The 22,511-nt window shown below is 38.1% G+C and overlaps 1 protein-coding gene across 6 annotated transcripts in view; it reads right to left on the bottom strand.

Annotated features, from left to right (window-relative positions):
- The window catches only part of COX7B2 (cytochrome c oxidase subunit 7B2), a 155,775-nt gene extending 137,406 nt beyond the window's left edge, over window positions 1–18,369 (bottom strand). For 2 of the 6 annotated variants that reach the window (XM_023253144.2, XM_019829553.3), the window contains exon 1: window positions 17,825–18,369. The gene's annotated coding sequence lies outside the window, so the exon portion shown is untranslated. Of the gene's footprint in view, window positions 1–17,398; window positions 17,528–17,824 lie in introns of those variants that run through there. The other 4 variants (XM_006931136.4, XM_023253145.2, XM_023253143.2 and 1 more) reach the window with 3 other exon arrangements.
- Window positions 18,370–22,511: the final 4,142 nt, after the last annotated feature.

Below are 22,511 nucleotides of genomic sequence, written 5' to 3'. Positions count from 1 at the left end.
CGTCTTACTACTTGACTCTTCCCCACCCTCACCCCCACAGAATTAGGAGACTGAAGCCTGCAGACAGCTTGGAAAATGAAAACAAAGGCAGGACTTAGCCTAGCCCAGGGACTGCTTTGCCACCTCCTGGACATGCCTCATTCCCACTTGGTGCTATTAATCAGGCCAGAACCAGTAGGCTGCCAATCCCTGCTGAAGGCACTGATGCCCAAAATGAAAAGCCTGCTTGCTGTGCTGACACTACTCTTAATGACTCAAACATCTGGAAAACAACATTTCACAGTGACTATCAGAACTTCCCAGAGAAGCAATAACTCACATGCTGCATACTGTGCATTAGAAGCACAACAGGAGTGGCAAAGTGATGTCCCTTAGAAGGTGCCACAAGAACTTAGTGTTTTCCTTTGAGGCAAAGACTTTGGTTCTCAGAGGGGTGCCTTCAGGTAACAGACACTGCATTCCACCAAAACTTCAATGAATTCTTTTAGAATTATAGGAAACACGCCACACTTAAATCCTGGTATATTTCTACCTTGTTAAAGCCACTTTAAGAATTTAAGTATTATTTTTAAATAATAAATGTGTTTCAAATCACAAAAGTAATACATAACAAGTAACAGTAATAGACAGGTTACTGTATTTCTAAAGAGGACAGATTACTACATTTCTTCCTGAATAATTATATTGCAAAGATAGCTCTCCCCCCTTCATCTCGTTTATACTTTCTTCAATTCCCAGTTCTATCTCTTCCCCTAATCCCTCATTCTAGATACCACCAATACTCCAAAGCAAGTACCAAAGGTTTTTTTAAGTGTTTTTTGTTTGTTTGTTTTGTTTTTATTGGGGGGGGGGGGGGAATGGGGAAGGGGCAGAGACAGAGAGAAAGAATCCCAATCAGGGTCCTCACTGTCAGTTCAGAGCCCAATGCAGGGCTTGATCTCAGAAACCATAAGATCATGATCTGAGCTGAAATCAAGAGTCGGACACTTAACTGACTGTGCCACCTGGATACACCCCACTAAAAGCTTTTTTAAGGCAGCTACTTACCTGTACTTTCTAGGGTTCCTATAATGATCATTTATTAATTAACTCAACAAACCCCGGAAGAAAGTAAACTACCCTTATAAAAATTTCTCATATTTCCATCACCAACTATGCTTATAATCTGCATTCTCACTGGCAAGGACTTACCATCTTCCTTGTTAGGTCTGGCCGTGGACCTAAAGTATAGTCCTATTAGAGACCTGCCACCTGCTCCCTAGATTTAGGTTCTATCACAAACAGTCTCAGCATTGAATTCTTCCCCATATTCACCAGGCCTACCACCACATCACTCTTCTTCAAGTCAGAGATACTCTCACACACTTTAACTCTCATTTTACTGACTACTCAACTCTGTTTTCCAATGCTGTTTTTGTGCATCCAAGCAGGCTGGGTATTACATGTGTATGTGTGTGTGTGTGTGTGTGTGTGTGTTTGTGTGTGTGTGTGTGTGTGTGTGTGTGTGTGTGTGTGTGAGAGAGAGAGAGAGAGAGAGAGAGAGAGAGAGACAGAGAGAGAGAGAGGAAGAGAGAGAGGAAGAGATGGAGGGAGAACAGAGAGAGATTAGAAAGGTATGACAAAAGGATGAATATTAAAGTACAGGGTAATGGTGAACATGGAAAGAGTGAAGTCTAATTTCAAGTGAAAAGAATGCCTTCTGGGGAGTAGTTAATGAGGACAAAAAGTCAAATCCCCTCATCTTCTTGTTGTTGTTTTTTCAAGTTTTATTTATTTGTTGGGGGGAGGCAGGTGCAGAGAGAGAGAGAGAGAGAGAGAGAGAGAGAGAGAGAGAGAGAGAATCCCAAGCACGCTCCACTGACAGCACAGAGACCGATGCAGGGCTCCATCCCACGAACAATGAGATCATGACCTGAGCTAAAATCAAGAGCTGGACGCTTAACTGACTCAGCCACCTAGGCACCCCCACCCCCATCTATTTTTATTAAGATACTTAAGACAAGAACAAAGGGCTATGAATCCAAATACTGCTCAATAAATACTGTTGGCTGCCCCTAACTATGTAAGCACATACACAGATACACCCACACTAAAATAAAAGTGATAATATATCAAGATTTTAATAATGGATTTTTCTGAGAACTGGAATTTTGAAAAAAATGACTTTTCTTTTTTCTGCAACTGTTGTTTTTCCAATATTTCCTCATTAATCTAGTATATGTTACTAGAAAAAATGATTTATACAAATGAATAAATGCCAGCAGCATGAATACTAGAAAATTCACCTAAGCATTAAAACCTCTGACCTGCACAGCCAGCAGAGCTCAGCTCTAGAAATAATGAATCTAGCTGAAGGCAGTAGGACAACAGACTTAAGCCCCTACTACATAGAATCTGGAATGAATCCTGAAGCTTTATGTTACTCTAGTGTGCTTGAGTAGAAAAACCGCCTAAGTCTAGGCCTTCCTTAGTACATGGCATATTTTCATAATCACAAGGATTTGGCTTCTGTTCTAGTATAGATTAGCTGCTAAATGCTGGGTCTGGGTCTGGCTGGGAACTATAATGAATTTGACTATGGATATACTCCCTACACCTATCCCAACAGAAGGATGCTGCTCTAAAGCAAACAGAGCCCCTAGGACATTAATGATGCCTTATTTATTCATTCAGTAAATATTTACTTAGTGCCTAACAGGCATTTTAGACTCAGGGAATTTAAGAGAGGACAAATCAGACCATGTCAGGTCACACACCCATCTTACATTCTACCTGGAGATACAGCAATAAACAAAAATATAAGAAATAATTATAATAAAGGAGAAGGATGCTACTTTGAACAGGACAAGCAATGAGGTTTTCTCTCAAGCTGACACTTAAACAGAGACTGAAAGAAATACAACAGAAAATCATGTGAACATTTGGGTGACGATCACTCCGGACAGAGGCAACAGAAGTTCAAGGACTGAGGTAGAGTCCTTCCTGTATTGAAGAGCAAAGCAGCTGGAGAATAGTGACCAGGGACAGAAACTAGTTAGTCTGGAATCAGATAATATATGGCCTTTAGGCCATAGTTAAGATTTTTAATTTTATTAAGCGTGATAGAAAATCATTAGAGGGTTTTATTCAGAGTGTAACTGCATATTTACACTTTAAATGGATGCTTCTGACCATGTGTAAAGTATAGCTAAATGGAAGCAAGAATATGTTGCAGGGAGTATGGCCAGAGTCGCAAAAGATGATTCCACAAACAAAGTACAGTTAAGTGAAGGTCCTCATACGGTCCTCAGTCGGAATGAGGCCCCACTCCAGAATGAAGCTTCTTTTTATTAGGATAATTGCTAAAGACTATGTGCATAAAGTCAGGTAAGCAAGTGTTTTAATCAATCTAATGGTTTGGCTTTTCAAGGTTGAATTTTGAGTTAACTGGTTTCTGTAACACTAGGGTCAGGTCTCTTGAGGGAGGATCCAGCCCTGGACAATGATTTTTTTTTATTATTTTTTTTAATGTTTATTTATTTTTGAGACAGAGAGAGAAAGAGCATGAACGGGGGAGGGTCAGAGAGAGAGACACAGAATCTGAAACAGGCTCAGAGCGCGGGGCTCAAACTCACAGACCACGAGATCATGACCTGAGCCAAAGTCGGATGCTTAACCGACTGAGCCACCCAGACACCCCTGGCTGAACAATGTTAATGGCTCTAGGCATTCCTTAGGAGCTGCAGCCCCATTCAGCTGTGTAAACATGGCCTAAGGCCTTGCACCTTCTCCAGCCTTTCCCTTTTCAAGTCTTCTCCTTTGATGCTTCTCTCCTGCATCTCCCACAAGAATAGATACAAGAGGTAGGAGAATAAGATACTAGAACAATCTAATCAATAAATGATGAGAACATCTCATCATTTAATTTTGGCCTTTGGAACAGAGAATTAAAAAGAAAAGAATCAAAAGTTTTTCTAGACTTAGTTTATTAATAGAAGAAAAAGGTAATATCAAGGTAACTTCAGGATTGGAAAAAAGAATATAAATTTGAAAGGGAAAGCAGCAAATTAATTTTTATGCATAATTGGGTCCAGGCTAGAAATGATGATGGCTTGAATGAAAGATGATGACAACAGAAATGGAGGGAGGCAGTCAGATTCAGTTTTGTTGATGTGGGATGTGAAATGAGGATTGACAGGATGAAATTAAAATTTTTGACCTGCTAGCATTTACTTGAAGGGGAATACTATAGGAAAAACAGATTTGGTACACAAGAATAAAGAATTCAATCTGGATATACCAGGTTTAGGTACAAAGTTGGATATGGGTCTGAAGTTCAGGGGAAAGATTCAAGTCACAGATAGAACCTGGGTGATCTTTAATATAAGGATGGTAATTTAAAGACCACCTAGGAAGTGAATGCATCTGAAAAAAAGGAAGTGTCCAGGGTCAGAGTCCTGGGGCACTTCAACAATTAAGGTCAGAATGAGACAGGGAACCAACAGAGAACTGAAAGGGAGTAGAGACAAAAAGATCAGGAAAAAAGATGCCCCCAAAGCCAAATGAACAAAGTGTCTAAGAGAATACACAGTGAGTAACACAACTATGTAGTTCCCTTGTCTTCTCTCTGATCTCAGTGCCCTGCAGGAAAAACATTAGCTTATGTCAAATTTAAGTATTCCCCATGCCTTTGAAATGTATGTAGTAGAGTAGTGAATACCAGGCCATCCCATTATGGCTAAGTTTGTTTAGCCCTCTTGGTTCTTCCCCTTCTTCTCCAGCCTGTATCACTGTAATGACACTGGATTAAGCACAAGCTAAAGAGACCACAGATTCTTCAAAAATCACACATCCTGAAAGCTACGTTTGTGAGCATTGTAAAGCAAAATTAAATTACAGGCATATTATTCTAACTCAGTGAAGAGAAAATGAGTCTTAGATATAAGTAGGTTTCTTTTGTGCCAGCTCTGTGCAATGGACCTCTTCTGTATTTGTTTGTTTTCTTATTCTTTCACCCTATTCTGTTAAATTTATTTTTAGCTATTCTTGGGCATCCTTCAGGAAAGGCAAATACTAAGGACTATAATTGAGTACAACCTAAAGGTTCCAAATAACAGTCTACTTAACACATCAATGTCAAAGAGAAAGCACCTTTCCTCCTAGGAGAATCAGATTCCCTCTTGTTAACTCCAGCAGCTTGTGAGTCTTCCTGACTTTGATATTAATTGCAGGGATTATTGGTATTACTGTTATAGGTTATAGTATAGGCTAAAAAGAAGAACAGTATCACAAGTGTTCTTTATCAGACATCACTGATATTGTTGGTATTAGTGGGACAACTCTATCAGGAATGTCAGTCACATGAGTTAATACAGGTAGACAGCAGAAGTGTACATCTTTTAAGTCAATATCACATATCTTTATTTCTATTATCCATGATAGCATTTATGATGTATCTCACAGTTGGTATTTACTGGCTTGGCCATGATAGAGAAACTGAAGCACACAAGGGCATGCATTCCTTGCCTGTGAGTTACTTTGGGGACTTGCCATCAGTTTGTACAGAAGGTGGAGCTCAATGAACTTTAAAAGGTGATTTACTTCAATGGTGCCTGCCTCCTTCACCCCAAACTTTGGCTTTCTTCCCCACATCCCATTTCCTTAGAAAAAATGACTCATTGCAAGGAAATAAAATCAAAGTAGCCCCCACATCTTCAGAAAATAAGAACCAAAATAGATCACTGTATCCCCAGACCACTAGCTGCTTTGAGATTTTATTGTTGCTGTGGAAATAATTTTTTTTATTAATAAATATGGTTGGGGAAATGACTAAATTTATTTTTCTAAATTTTGTTGCATTTGTCATTTTAACATATAATTATTTACTTTCTTACTTAAATTTATATATATGGTTTTGTATTTTCCCCCAAATTATGTAAGCTCCAGTCTGCACCAAACCCTCAGCTCCCTGAGGGAAAATGTATTCATTAAAATCACATAGTTGGAAACGATTATAAGTGGACTTTGAAGCTTTGGGCTGTTTGGTCTCAAAGAGTTCTTTCTATAGCACCATTACCACCTTCATCATTCAAACCTCAGTGTTAATGAATTTCATCTTCTCTTGAGACTAAATAATTGTGAAGAGGAGAGAAAAATCAATGAGGATTTTAGAGAAAAGGATATTATTAGGCACACAAAGAAGAGGCTAGAGGTACCTAAAGATAACCTATTCCTACTTCATAATTTTGCCTAGACTTGTGCTACTGGTCTCATGTTATAGTGCTAGCTAAAAAGAATTAAATGTACATGAGTACACACTTTTATTTTGTCTGTACCCTTGCATTTCTAAAAATTTGACTATGGTTTCACAATTGGCGTGCCCATGAGACTGTCTGATGGAAAAAGAAAAATCTGCAGTACACCCTTTGTTTACAGAAATCTTTATCTCAGAGGTACCAACCTACTTTTATTTTCAGATGCCTCGTATTATTGTGCTATTGGTAAATGTACTCAACAGCAATTTCATGACTTACACACCCAATTAATAAAATAAATAATTGAAACTAGCATTAAGCATGCTAATAAGTCTACAGGATTATTTCCTAAAACAATTACACCAGTAAAACAAAGGTCACAACAGGCAGATAGACAAGCCAATTACACTTTGAGATTTGATTTTTTTGGGGGGGGGGATGGGGGAAGATTCATCGTTGCTTTGCTATTAAAGCTGGTGGAAAAGCCTTTCTCTGGGGACTACTTTCCTAATTCATTTGGTACCATGCTAGCACTAACAAAGGAAACAAATGTACTAAAAGCACAAGGTTCTATAATAGGAATAAACTTCAACACACCTAATACACAGTTAGGGCAATTGAACATTGTTATTTTTTGCCAATAGCAAGCAACAGGCACCTTTTTGCTTTTATTAATGCAGCTCAGCTGATATGAACAGACAGAATTGAAAGAATTGAAAGTGCTTTATTATTTGCAGCCAAATTTCAATTTTCTCTTTCAAGTACAGTTGAATGCATTTTCTTTGCAAGCCAAAGACAGAAGATCTTGATTACTATTGCAAGAATAATCTCAGCCTTTGTGTGAAGAATATAGGGAAAATAAATAGTCTCTCTGGATGATGTGTCAGCTTGTGAACTTACAAAATAAGATATATTCTTAGAGGTAGGAAAATTAAATTAAGGTGAAATGGTCCACCCATTAAAATGACAAATGAAGGTTTATTTTTGTAGGCCATCGCTGGCTTCCCAATTGTCCTTTGTCCTTAGCTTCACCCTAGGAGCACAGGCCACAGAACCAGAAACAAACAGGGTCAAGACAGGGGCAAGTGTCTGGAAATACAGGTCACTCAGGCTGTGAGCCCCATCGTGAACTGCTGGCTCTATTGTAAAATTAAGGTTTCAACCCTTCTATTCCCTACCACCACTCTTATTTCAGGTCTTTAAGTGGAAATAGAGTTGGTATCTCTCCAGATTTCATCTCATTTTTATCCACATAAAAATTATCAATCCAACACCATCTCAGCCAAGCACTCATCCTCTCGAGTATTAGGAAAAGCTGTATTTTTTGGTGTTATCTTTATTTGATCCCCACTCAACAGATAAACATCACCTGGGCATCTGCTAAGAAACAGAATAGTCACTGCCTGCATTAACAGAAGACACAATTTAGGAGCCAGACCATTATTGCCCCCTGTATTGTTTCTTCAAGCACCCCTCAGGATAACCCCTATGGCTGCCATCTCTGTACTGCTCGCCCATCACCACATGCACTCTTAACCTCTCTTCTCTCTCACTGCTCAAATTTAATGGCTTATTCACAATTGATCTGACACATCATTCTGCAATAATGGGTGACAGTGGTTTAATGTGCAAACTGACATGAATATAAGAGTTCAGGTCTTCCCCCATTTCATACCCCACTTCATCCTGGATAATATTTTAAACCAAGAAATTAATGAGGATTTCTCAGACCTCATTTTCTTTTAACTCACTTCAAAATTTGATGCAGCTAACCACAAGTTGTATAAGCTCAGACAGTTGGGTTTTCTGTTTTTGGTAATGCAAGTGCCTGACTTCAGTTTTCTTGTTTTTTATTTTTTGTTTTTAATGTTTATTTATTTTTGAGAGAGACAGAGCATGAGTGGGGAAGGAGCAGAGAGAGAGGGAGACACAGAATCCAAAGCAGGGTCCAGGCTCCAAGCTGTCAGCACAGAGCCTGATGTAGGGCTTGAACCCACAAACCATGAGATCATGACCCGAGTGTAAGTCGGACGCCCAAGTGACTGAGCCACCCAGGCGCCCCTTAAGTTTTGACTATTAAGGCACTGGCTTCAAACAGGCATTCCCTTCAAAGATGGCTCTCCTGAATAAACACATTGTCAGGGGCGCCTGGGTGGCTCAGTCTATTAAGTGTCCTCTTGATTTTGGCTCAAGTCATGATCTCACGATTCACGACTTAGGCTCCTGAGTTCAAGCCCCACGCTGGGCTCTATGCTAACACTGCAGAGCCTGCTTGGGATTCTCTCTCTCTCTCTCTCTCTCTCTCTCTCTCTCTCTCTCTCTCTCTCTTTTTGAGGGAGAGAGACAGAAAGAGAGAGAAAGAGAGAGAGAAAGCGAGAGCAGGGTAGGGGCAGAGAGAGGGAGACACAGAATCCGAAGCAGTCAGTCTCCAGGCTCTGAGCTCTGTCAGCAGACAGAGATCTTGAAACCTGAGATCATAACGTGAGCCGAAGTCGGATGCTTAACCGACTGAGCCACCCAGGCACCCCGTACACTTTTTAAAAACTGAATAAACACACTGTTAGCTATGAAACTAGATAAAGAGTCAGGTGACGCCCCAGGCTTCTTTGTTTCAGAGATCTTGGTTGATTTCACTAACTGTCCACTTGGGCTGCTTGTCTTTTCTCTTCCTGCACTTTAAATTCTCACTTTTATGTTGTAAATTCACCAGTAAACAGCTCTAGACCCTCTACCCTGGATCCCAATACAAGCAGAACCCCAAGTCCACACCTTTTCCCTCCCTCCCTCTCTTCTTCCCTCTCATCTCCCTCTGGACCGTGTTGTGTGGCCCCAAGTATGCCATGTAACTTCTAAGAATTCTAAGTAGTAAACTTTTTTTCAAAGTTTCTTGATGGTTATTCCAGTCCAGCCACAACGCTCGTTATCCATAGGCTGAGACTGGCACACAATACCACATTAATTTGGTATCGCTATTTCTTCAGCTTCCCTAAGTATACTGGCTACGTTCTCTGAACCTCATCTCTTTGTTTTTCCTCCTAGCTCTCTTTGAGCTATCTCTCTAACATCTATTTTTTGGGAGGCACCTGGGTGGCTCAGTCGGTTGAGCATCTGACTTCGGCTCAGGTCATGATCTCGTGGTCTGTGAGTTCGAGCCCCATGTCAGGCTCTGTGCTGACAGCTCAGAGCCTGGAGCCTGCTTCGGATTCTGTGTCTCCCTCTCTCTCTGCCCCTCCCCCACTCATGCTCTGTCTCTCTCTGTCTCAGAAATAAACGTTAAAAAAATTTTTTTAATCTACTTTTTGGGCCTTATAACTCAGAAGGTGTACTCACTCTCATAAAAGCTACCACCTTTAGATTGATGAATTCTCCTAACTAGAATTCTGGTAACATATGTTCAATGTCTATACAGAGATTCTTCTCCTGGATCTAGTCACTGGCCAATACCCAAATATGCATAAAACCTAATTTACTGTTTTCCTTTCCAAAATTATATTCTTTTTTCAGAATCCTGAGGTTACCTCTAAATGACCTCTTTCTTCCATTCATAAATTAAGTCTGGAAAAGCTGTTGATTCTTCTTTTGAATTCTCTGTTCCAAAGGCCAAAATTAAATTAGATGTTCTCATCATTTATTGCTTAGGTTATTCCAGTATTTCCCTAATTGGTCTTCCTGACACAAATCTCTTTCCATTCAATCTACCAAAGACAAATTTTCCTAAAATACTGTTTCTCATTCTTTTGCCTTCCTGTTTAAAAACTGTGATGACCCTACACTGCCCATAGCATATTATCTTAAACTCTTTGGTCTAACCTGATAGGTTCATTGCTAATAGCATATCTCTTTCTGTCCCCTAATCACAGAAGTAACCAATAATGAATCACAGTGTACTTTAAAATTATCCTATAAAATCATGAAGTAAGGGGTTGTTTCATCACTTCTTGTTTACCACTGTATGTCGCTAGAAAAAAAAAAAAATTAACATGCATTCTTAGTTCACGTTAGTATCCCTACCTGATATGCTGTCTTCTATCTTCTTATGAAAAGCAAAGCCCAACTCATATACCATATCCTCCACTAAACATTATCAATACTTCAACCTGTACTGATCCTTCTTTATCGATTCCTACAGATTCACAACATCCTGTATTGTACTTCATGTGAAGTAACTTTGTCTTTCCAGCTAGGTATTACAGTACCCTGTTTGAAAAGCCATCAGAGTATTAAACAGAAATTTTTAAAAATCTGAACCTTTATAATTAGAATCTAAAAGATGGTTAAGAAATGTGGCGAATAAGAGATTATCTTCTAACTAGTAGAATTAGCTACCAGTAGAGAATGAAGTCTCTGTGTGTTAGTAGACATAAAACCCATTTTTATAAAGCTCCTAAGAGAATGGAAACCTAAGAGCACTTCAAGGAGGCCCATGTGTGTAAGTGATATATGTACATATACATAATGCGGGGAACTCTTTCACCAAGGAAGGTTACTGACTTGTGAGGTAAATAGTCTTCCATGAGGAAAATACAGACTCCTCTCTGTAGATTTCAAGGCTCTTGACAAATACCACCCAACCTAAATTTCAGCCACGAATTCATTTCGTACATGTAATAAATAAAAAGTAATTTCCATTTTATTGATTCTGTCTGCAACATAAATACAGGCATTTTTAACATATTAAAATAATAAGCATTAGTTATTATTGCAATGTCAATCATTTGTAGAGTACTTGCTATGCCCAGGTACAGTATTAACATCTTTTATTCAGCGGAAATGATAACAATGATATAACATATATATATAAGAAAATAAAACATTCCTGGATTTCTCAATGTTCCAATGTATTTACTATAAAGTTAGAGAATCTTTTCATTTATCCTTGAAAATATTTTCATATATTACAGGATTAAATCTGTAACCATTTCTTCCCCACATTATGGTGCTAACTGCTCTGATCTGAAAGAATAATAAAACTTATCTTCCATAAAGACAAAAGGTTACATCCTGGGACAGGTACTTAGGTACTGGCTAAAAGTTCTAGGGAGACTATTTCTAGGTATTTACATTTCATGCAGGAATGAGACCCAAGACTTAGAGACCTCTCTAGGTCTGAGACACCCAGAGCTATCTGAGTTTTGGGGAGAGTTTACTTACAGACCAACGTGTTACAGTTAGCAATCAGGCTCATAATGTTTCCAAGGAGACTCTTGCAGGAGGGGAGAAAGATAGCTGCCTCCTTACCACTCAATAAGCAGAGAAAAATGTTTTTTTTCATGTTCTTCACCTATGGACAGCTGTGCTACTTTCGTTGCAAAGTAGCATTATGTCACCACAAATGTAAGGTCAGAGGCTTTTATTATTTAGGAAAATCTGTCACTGATATAAAACACCATATGTGTACATTCAAAATAAAATAAATATAAATATTAAAAACCTGAAACCCAACACAGTGTGAACTTACAGTCTTGGCAGTTCTAAAAATTCACACGTACAACACATAACTTACTTTATTTCCACATCTCATTATAATTTCTGCCTCTGATAACTTAGCCTAATACAAAACTTCAATCTTGGTTTTTAAATTTAGATTTTTCCTGTGATTTCTCACTCTGGTTTCAGAAACCCATATGTAACACTGAGGCATCAAGAGTGGTATGCAACTCTTGATCCTTGTTCATTTCTCTGCACATATCTTATGGCAACATAACTTGTCATATGTTCCCTCCACACAGACATTAAACACAGGTTACTGGAGTGTGTAGTGAAATCGTGATGTCCTTGCTGATTTGATTCCCACCTCAGTTAGGAGGCATAATCAAGTCTCTGAAATTTCAAATGAATCACCCTATTGTCCACACCATTGACTTCTCATCTTGATAAAGGCAGGAGAGGGAAAGGTCAATAACTGGTACTCCTGCTCAAATTCTAACAGTTAAGAGATACAGGGGAGTTGGCTTATGGAGAGATCAAAATTTTACTTCTGTATCTGATGAGAGCAGATAGGGAAGACTATCTATTTAGGGAAGGTTTATCTATTAATGTGTTTTCTAGTACTGAATCCAAAATTAGACTTTCTCATTCAGTATCAGCAGGATAGTATGGGGACAGTCATTCTCCTACCCTTGTAACATGGTAAAATGGGAGAGCAGAAGCAGCTTCCTGAGGACAGCTCAATCCCAACAAGGGGAGAAGAGACTCCCAGTCTCTTCTCAATTCACCAAATAACTCCCTGAACTACTCAAGTAGAAGTTAAAGGCCTAATATGTTAGGACAATGGATCATACACATAAAAGGAAGCATCGGAAGTAGGAAGAAAACATTCAATAATCCCTCCTACATACCAATATTCTACAGCTTTCTATTCTCCTAAACCACTGTGCTTAATCATGAAGCTTCAGCTGAACCAAGGTATTGTCCCCCCAGAGAAAAGGATCAGCAATCTATCAAGACATTACTGCTCCTATCTTTTTGAGTAACCTACCCCACCTGTGATTTTGGGTATCCTGCTGCGACCACTATTAGCAGTGCAGATTTTTGAGCCCAGAATCCTTCAAAATAGTCCAAAAACACATTAATTAAATGTGTAGCCATTCTATATCCAAAGCTGAAAATGTTTTCTCAATTCTATTTCCCATCCCAAATTATGAACAGCTTATTATCTAAGATTTGCTACAATTAGATCGAATGGCTTAAATTCTAAGAACAAAAGTCTAACATTATAGATATTCCAAATTTGAAAATAACCTCCTTAAACTACTAAATTCGCAAAGAGAAATTAAAGTCCAAAGATTAAATTACCCTGACAGTTATATACAAATACAAAACAAATTAAAGTTCAAAGAAATTGATGTCTACAGTCAAATGTTCATGCCCCTGTAAGGTACAACTCCATGAAGTTAAAATCGTACTACTTAGTTCAAAGTCCAAGACAAATACCTTCCTTACAAATTTCTTCTACTTCCTCTCAGTAAGTCATTCTCAATGTCTAGGATAAGTACAGTTCTTTCAGGGATTCAGAAATTGCATCATGTCAAAGACAAGTTTTTACTAACTACATTTTAAAGAATCTAAAAAACAGTCATCTGGAAAAAAATTATGACGTTGAATTGTATATCATATTCCATGACCATTGAAAAATTCAAAAGGAATCAAAGATTTAAATGAAAAAAGGAAAAAAAATATAACCATGAAAGTTCTAGAAGAGAAAAATTCCTTTATAAATTGGAGAAAGACACTTCTAAACATGATTCAAAACCATAAAAGAAATACTTGTATATTACATAACATTAAAAATAATAACCAGGATCAAAAAACAAATGACCCACTTGGGGGGAAAAAAATTAAAACTCACATCACAGGCAAAAGGTCCATTCCCCTCAATATATAAAGAGCAGGTAAATATCTAACAGAAGTAAAACACTAAAAACTCCCTATAGAAAATGAGCAAAGAGGGGCGCCCGGGTGGCTCAGTCGGTTAAGCGTCAGACTTCAGCTCAGGTCAAGATCTCATGGTGCATGAGTTGGAGCCCCGCCTCAGGCTCTGGGCTGATGGCTCAGAGCCTGGAGCCTGCTTCCAATTCTGTGTCTCCCTCTCTCTCTGCCCCTCCCCCGTTCATGCTCTGTCTCTCTCTGTCTCAAAAATAAATAAACGTTAAAAAATTAAAAAAATAAAAATAAAAAAAAAAGAAAATGAGCAAAGAAATGACGGCCAATTCACACAAAAAAATTCAAATGGCCTTTCAACAAATGAAAAGACACTCAACTCATTCATATCTTATTATTAATAAATAAAAATTTAAAACAACCCTGAAAAAATATTTTTAACCTATCAGACTGACAAAAATGTGAACATTTCTGTTGATAAGGCTATGATGAAGCAGAATGAGACTCATGGAATTTGGTAATATATAAACAATAGTACATATTCATTTATCTGATTCAGCAGTTCAACTTCTAAGAATTTATACTACAGATATGATACATCTGCCAAGAATGACAAGTATATACATTTATTACCACACTATTTGTAACTGCAGAAAAGTAGACATCACCCAAATGTCCACCAAGAGACTGTTTAAATAAACTATGACATGATATATAGTAAAAATTAAAAAATAAACTGTGACAAATTCACATAATACAATATTAACACTGTGCAGCAGTAAAAACAAGTGAAAAGCTCCTCTATATACTGATATGGAAGTATTTCCAGAATATGCAGTTAAGTGAAGAAAAAAAAAAAAAAAAACAAGGTGCAGACAGTATATAAAGTTTGCTTTCTTTTGTAAAGAAAAGGAAAAATTAAGAAAATATATTTGTAATTGCATTTTAAAAAATGACACAAGAGGCATATATAGTATAGAACATACTAAATCATCTACCTAACTAGTCTAACTTGAGCAAGACTGCCTGGGTCTGTCTCTGCCACTTACAAATTAATTAACTTTTTTAGGCCTATCTATAAAACAGGAATTATAGGAATTCTTCCATAATAGGGTTGATACACAAAATAAATGAGCTAACATTTGCAAAATACACAGGTCAGTATTGGGCACTCAGTATTATAGACTTGTTTGTTAAACACCTAAATAAGTAAAATGCAAAGTGGACAAAAGATTTGTCAATGTATACTTTTCTTTATATCACTCTAGTTTCTGAACTATTAGTTTTTGAATTTTGTATGATTCAAAAATTACAGTAAATGAAAATATAAACTTAACAAACCTGGCCCCACATCCAAGTTTAAATACAAGCCATTCTCAGATCAGATTACTTCCCAAAACACTGTGTTCCTAGAAACCAGAACTGAGTAACATCTCAAGGAAAAACAAACCTGGCAATATTCTTGGTTTCAGCTCAATTAGGATGCTTGTCAGTTTGTGTGAGTAGCAGATTCCATAAAATTTCTATTAAAGCACTAATTCTGACACTACAGATTCATCATATCTAGGGACACAATGCACTTAGCATACTGTTGTCTCTCACAGAATAACATTTGTGACATTCCTGCCTTCCAGAAAACTTTAAACATTTTCAACCCCAATCACCAAATTGTATTTGAAGTACAATATATTCCTCTGCAACCTACCTCAAAAATCTCTTCATTTCTTTTCCTTCCTTTAACCTCCTGTCCCTGGCACTCTGCAACTGCTGGAAGTGGACTCTATATTATGAAACAGGGGCTACTACCTTCAGTAAACACATATTTTGAATCCTATACTACAAGGGGCACTTTCCACCACCTCATTCTGGAATTGCAAAGCTAGTGAGGCCTGCCTCTTAGAGAGGGTTTCTCTCTCATCTCATTTGTTTCGGCTGGCAAATCACTCTCAACCGAGATTCCGGAACTGAGGTTTCAACCGATGCTTCTGAAGCCTGAACCCCTAGAGGCCCAGTAAGAACCAATACCTCTTCCATGTGCTCCTCCAGGCACTGTCTTTCATCATCGAATTGTTCAGACCTTGAATAGCATTTTTTTCTGCAGCAATGAAATATGCCTCTAGTGTTCATTTTCTTCCATCCTCGTCTACACTTTTCAGTTTAAATTTTTTAGTATGTTTAATATGTTTAGAAAGGCGAGTTTCTAACTGCTTAATCTATTAATTTGGTCTCTTCAAAACATACAGGATTACTGCTGATTGCTGGAAATGAGTATTTGGCTTCCTTTTTATGTTTTTTAGATGTTAGGGTTTGTTTCCTAATATATGCCTCTATTTATTAAATTCCAGAATCTTCTCTAAAAGCAATGATGAAACCATTCAATTCTGAGTTTACTAAAAGCACCTACTCTTAAAAAAAATTTTTTTTTCTCCTCCGCTTCCCTGGGATGCATAATTCCACACAGCATCTTTTCTCCCACCAACATGAATCATCCCCATCCAAGCTTGGATCTAACTCATCCTCTTGCCTGACTCCTTTCAATATGCCCTATTTGCTGAGTCTTGTCTCGAGACCTAATTCTTGGTCGTTCCTTCTAAGCACAAACTGTACTTCTGTACAAACCTACAATTACTATATTACCTTAAAAATCAACCAATGGTACTCTGTGCATTCTACAGGTCTTCTTAGTCTTTCCCAATCTTTAAGATGCTGTTCTGATAATATCTTTTACATCATCCCTTATCTGTGATCTCTCAGTACTTTTCTGACTCTTTTTGAGGGAGTCCTTCCACTTGAGATCTTTCCTCTTCCTTTTTGATTAACTGGAGACCTACCCCCCTATTTCAATCTGGTAACAACCGAACACCTTTCCCTTTTCCAATACTCTTTTGAAGAGAATTTACATCCCTCCGACTCACCATTTCTCTCTCACAGATGTCTACTTGAACATCGAATTATTTTCTGTCACCTTTGTCAAGTTCGTCCCCTAATTTCTCTAGATTTTTCCTAAAAAAGTTTTATTTTCCTCCAGCTGATTTTTTTGTTTCCAATTCTTTCCGTTACTCTACATTAACACTGAAGCACAAGTTTTAAGTGACTCTAACCCCTTAAATTCCTAAGCAAGATCAATTATTAGAGCCAGAGCATTCCAAGCACAGCCCTTTTTTTTTTTTTTTTTTTTTTTTTACTGGCTTTCTAAGCCACCTTTTTTGCAACATTTTATTTTTGATCCTCAATTTAAGGAGAAGGTATATGCTCTTTACAGTAAAGACCCCTATTCTTCCTTAATTTGATATCCATCAATCTCCTATGAATGGAGTCCGTCTGAATCTCAGCAATCAAAAGTCATAGTCAAACTGTATGGAACGATCAAATTCAGAGCCACCTGAAATCAAAAGGTAAGAACAACTTATAAACCTATAGACAAGTCATATGATTCCTAGATTTGTTCTTCCAACACTCCTTCCCTTGACTCTGAAGAGGAGTCAAAACATAAAAGCGGATGAGAATCTGAGAGTTTCTGTGCCACCAGCCTAGGCCTGGCCCTAAACATTTCCAGCACGTACAGCTAACACACACACACCTAAAAAAGGCTGGTACATGAAAAGGGCTTGCTTTATTACCAAAACTTTGTCTCACACAAGGCTACTTAGAAAAAAATTATATATCCGCGTTTAAGGTCAAGCAGCAGTTACCAATTTGACTAGGATGCATCGAGTAAGGATGTCTGCACTTCTAGTCCGATTTTGCTTGCTGAGCACCCCCAAAGCTTGCCTGCCTTTACTTACAGCCGAAAGCATGTAGACTTGCCTCCAAACAAATGGGTGTTTACTTTCATACAATCAGCCGCTCCCCAGTGGAAAAAACCGCCATGAGCTGTAACAACCCACTACCACGGAAAATACGTGGTGAGCGCCTAGTCCGGGATCATCAAAGTTTTTAACACCTCCCGCTATAGCCATGCCAGAAGCGTGCCCGAAGCTCTACTCCACGCTTTCCAACACAGCATTCTTCTTTTTCATTTTCTCTTTACTCCCACTCTGTATCTTGGATGTCGGGGTGTGAGGAGAGTCCGACATGTAAACGTCTTTTAGAAATAAAAGTAAAGGGGCAGGAAAACCAAAATATTCCGTTGTAACCGCCGGAGAAAATATTGAAGACCGTGGCTTATAAACTGCAGGCGTACTGATTCGGAACCCCAGCATTCGACTTACCAACGATGCCACAGGCAGCACCCAACCGCCTCGGCCACGACGGCGATGATGGCGCAGAGGTAAAACCGGTGCCCGGGAACCTTACAGCCTGGAGGGCGGAGCTAACTGGGCACTTCCTGTGGGCAGCTCCTCCCTAAGAGGAAAGAAAGAGGCGGGTCACAACGCCAATGCTCTCTTTCCAAATTGACCAATCAGACCACGAGAAGAAGTAAAAAAGCGCATGGTGAAGCGTGTTGTTCTTCTATATGTCCTTCCGTAGTACAGCAAACGGTTTTGTGAGTTAAGTGTTCCCGCTCCTCAGTGTAATGCAGTCTCTCTTGCACAGGATTTAACTTGCACGTCACAGCAACCTTTTGGCGAGCTCAGTGGTTCTCTCGGTGACATCTTCATCCCACTGGGTCACTAGGGAACTTTGAGATTACCTGTAACCTCAAAGCGAGCTACAAGTTGGCTGTGTATCTCACCTCTCCTAAAGATGCCAGGTTATTAATTATGGTAACCACATAATATATTGTCCAAACTAGAACACTTAAAAAGGAGAAAAGATTAATTAAAATTATAAGTTTTGGGCGCGTCTGAGTGGTTCAGTCAGTTAAGAAAGGAACTCTGGATCTCCCCCCACCCCCACCCCCACCCCCCCCCAGGCCAGTGAGGACCCTGCTTGGGAATCTTTCTCCCTCCCTTTGTAGTTACATCTAATCGCATATATTTTGTTTTGTTCATTCACAGAGCTTAATCTCAGAAGTTAGAAGGGACACATTGTGCTTAACACTCTTCTTTTCTCATAACTCTGTCTCCTATATCTCTGAATAGTCACTGCTACACCCCACTTCTTAGTTTTGATCCCACCCAGAAATCCAAGTTAGAAAGAAGGGGAGATTAGATCACTCAAAAGAAGATTTTGTCAGTTGCCAGATTGGTTCTTTTCTCCATAATAGAATATGATGAAAAATTAAACTCGAGAAGAACAGCAGTGAAGGGGAAAACCTGAGAGGCACATGGTATAGGTTTCAGGGAGTCGTTTATGGAGACTTTTGGAGGCAAAGATATGGAGGTGGACAGTGGAATATGGGAAACGGATAGGACATAAAAGTGTTTAAGAAGTGTTTATTTGTATTATATTAATATACTTCATAGTGTTTACATTAATTATCTACCTGGAAGTTGACTTTTTATTGTTGTGTTATGATTCTATGACCACTATACTGTAACCCTCTGATTTAAACAGGATAAAAATAGAACCAATGGAATTTAGGATAAAATTTCATAAAATCATATGTCCTGATCAAAAAATGGTTCAAGTTTAAAATAATTTCCTAGCTACATTAGCACCTATAAGATGTGTTTATGATACTGGGCTACACATCCCTACAACTTGACCATCTTCATGATTCTTTGAGAGGCTCTACTTCATGTTTCCTGGCAAGTTTTTGGTTTTCTTTTTTCATTTAAACTAATGGTTTGCAAGTTATTTGACAGAACTGACATCTCCATTTATTTATATCTTAAGAACTTCTCATTTATATAGATTCTCTAAAGTTGTGAAATTGCACCCCCAAAACTAAAATTTTCCTTGTTTCAAATTTCTACTTAATTGGTTAACCAAGGGGACAGTTAAGGGGATGGTGTCAAATTAGCAGGATACAATATCTTCATTGTCACAATCCCAAAACTCATAGTCCCTTTACTTAATTGCGTTGCTATCTTTAGCTAAGGATTAGGAAGAAGCTGCTTTGCCCGGGTAATTCTTTTCCCTGGAACCTGAATGACCTCTAATTTTTACACCCTGCTGACAGAAACATATGTGACCCAGTTTTCTCAGAGTCTTGTTTCATGTGTTATAAATGTAGAGATATGTAATCTCTATAGCTTTTATTAAAAGATAAATGATTCTTCTCCTATATCCTCTTCTCAGGATGGGTGTTTGACTGTTAGGTTGTAACAGTGGACACAACAGCACACCAAATGACACAGACGAAAGGGAAATAATAGCTTCAACCATTTTTCATAAGCTGAAACTCTGTGCTGACTATAAAGCTACTTACTCAAAGACCTTTTTGTAAATATCACAATGTGGACAATCTAGGGCCAATATATCCAAATTCCACAGTGGTTTTCTACCACCAAAAGGCATGAAATGTCGACATTCATTAAATAGACCACTAGTAATGTTAATACAAGTGCAGATTAAAGATGACTACAATTCTTCGATATTCCTCCTATTGAGAGGTAAGGTCTATGTTACCTCTGCTTGAATCTGAGAGGATTCTGCAACTACTCTGACCTATAGAATATGGTGCCAGTGCCGTATTTCTGCCAATTTGTAGCATGGTCATTAAAAGACGTACTATTTCCCCTTCCTATCTCTTGAAATGCTTACTCTGGGAAAATCCAGCTGCCCTATAAGAAATCTGACCTAAGAAACTTCATGTCATGAGAAAGCCCAAGATAGCCACATAAAGAGAGAAATCCTCAAGTAGCCACCATGGTCATGGCCCTCTCAGTCCTGATATCAGGCCTGTGGGTGAAATCACGTTCCTATGCCTCCATTGTCACCTGCTAATTGACTGCAACTGCATAAGAGAGTCCAAGGGCAAGCCACTCAGATGAGTCAACAGAACAATTAATAAATAAATAAGTACATACATAAATACATAAATAAATAAATAGTTGTTTTAAGCCACCAAAATTTGAGGAAGTTTGTTAAGCAGCAATAGATAACTGGGATAACACCCAACGTTAATTGAGCACTTAACTATGTGCCAGGTACTTTCAAAACATATTCACATGAGTCAATTAACTTAAATATTAAAACCACTCGAGATAATTATCCTTATTTGACTAGTGAGAAAACTGAGCAGCGAGATTAAATAATAGTGCCCAACGTCAGAGATTATTAAAATGCCGTATGAATCTAGAGCCCCTGGACCACCAATCTCTCCTAACCTAACCTTTCAGTAGTAAGTGAGGCACTATATAGTCATCTTACATGTCTCAGTTTGTAGTCTCCCATTTACAGTATCATGTGTTTGCCTGCCTAATAATTTATGCCCACATCCATTAAACTCATCAAAAATATTTTCAGCTTCATCATATCAGATGGCAAGGTGTATTAAAACTATGAAGACACTATAAAGAAAGATTAAATTTGAAAGTAAAATCAATACCATTAATACAAAAATATATCTATATCATATACATATGATCACTTACATAATATCAGACAGCCTTCTTCCATCAAAAGAGAACAATTAAGAAATACTGTTAAAAAAGATTCAACTTGTATATAATCTCCTAGCCATACAATATTGCCAGGGTGTATAATGTAGTTTTAAGAGTAACAGTGGGAACATGGGAGTGGCTCAGTCGGTTAAGTGTCCACCTTTGGCTCAGGTCATGATCTCATGGTTCATGAGCCCGAGCCCCGTGTCGGGCTCTGGACTGACAGCTCAGAGTCTGGAGCCTGTTCAGATTCTGTGTCTCCATCTCATTCTCTGCCGCTCCCCCCACTCGCACTCTGTCTCTCTAAAATAAATAAACATTAAAAAAAAGTTTGAGAGTAATAATGAAACATCAAAGGTAAAATAAAATACTAGATTACACGTAATCCGTTTATAGCCAGGAATAGTTAGGAATTCCCAAAGAGGAAGGCATGTTAATATGAGGGATACAAAATTAAAAGGGTTAAAGTTGCTTTGACACACTTTATATCTTCAGACCATTTCTGCTCTTACTCTCTTTTTCCTTCCACAGCTTCCTTTCTGTTTTGAAATTATTCTTAGGTAACAATATAAAGATCAATTTGTATTCAAAGGAAGTCATTTCTTACCAATCAGGCATCAGATAAGAGAAATGGTATTAGTATTGTATTTATATCCACAAACCAACAACACTCAATAAGGCTAGTTAGAACAGCAGCGGCAGTTAGTGTGCACAGTAGTATTATACTAAGTATCTGTGTTTCTGTGAAAACAATTCAGAAACGAGGACAACAAGTTTAAATATATTTCACATTATATTAACTAAAAAAGACTCATTACTCTGTCCTCTCCATTATCTAAACTTGATTTCTGTGCCCCAAGGTTAACTTTCAGTTGTACAAGACTTGAAAATTGATCTAGAAACAGTGGAATAGCATCCCAGCCTTTTAAAGTATGTCATTTCCTTGTACTCCTGGCCAACTTTAAAATCCACTGTGGAACTTTGTTCAAACTACTTTTTACCTGTGTTTCACTGTTTCTCACTGTTTCTCACCCTTTTACCTGCTTGATCCCATACTTTTGCTTCTGCTCGCACTACAGAGAGGAGTTTGGTACCTGGTAGCATGCCATTAGCAATGCACTACTATACTATTACTAAAATAAGGTTTTCATAGAACAACAATGTAATGTCAATTATGAAACCAGTGGAACCAATTCTATCCTACAATTACTTATCTGAGCTCTTATTTCAAAACCATTTGTATTGTCTGAGGAAGGCATGTTTTATAATTCAAAGCATGATCATTGTCAAAGAATGACAAATGTATTTGAGCACTTAAATGACAAACAAAAATACTCAGGGGTATAAAGAGGAGTTTTTAACCATGATGCACAGTGTGAAATTGATCCTTTTTATTTTCCATATATATTCTCTTACCAAGTGGTATGTGAGGAAAAGACAGGCAAGTTACATTTGTTATTTAAGA

Source organism: Felis catus, chromosome B1, assembly GCF_018350175.1.
Source record: "Felis catus isolate Fca126 chromosome B1, F.catus_Fca126_mat1.0, whole genome shotgun sequence".
Lineage (NCBI taxonomy): Eukaryota > Metazoa > Chordata > Mammalia > Carnivora > Felidae > Felis > Felis catus.
This window is presented reverse-complemented; position numbering and strand designations above follow the sequence as displayed.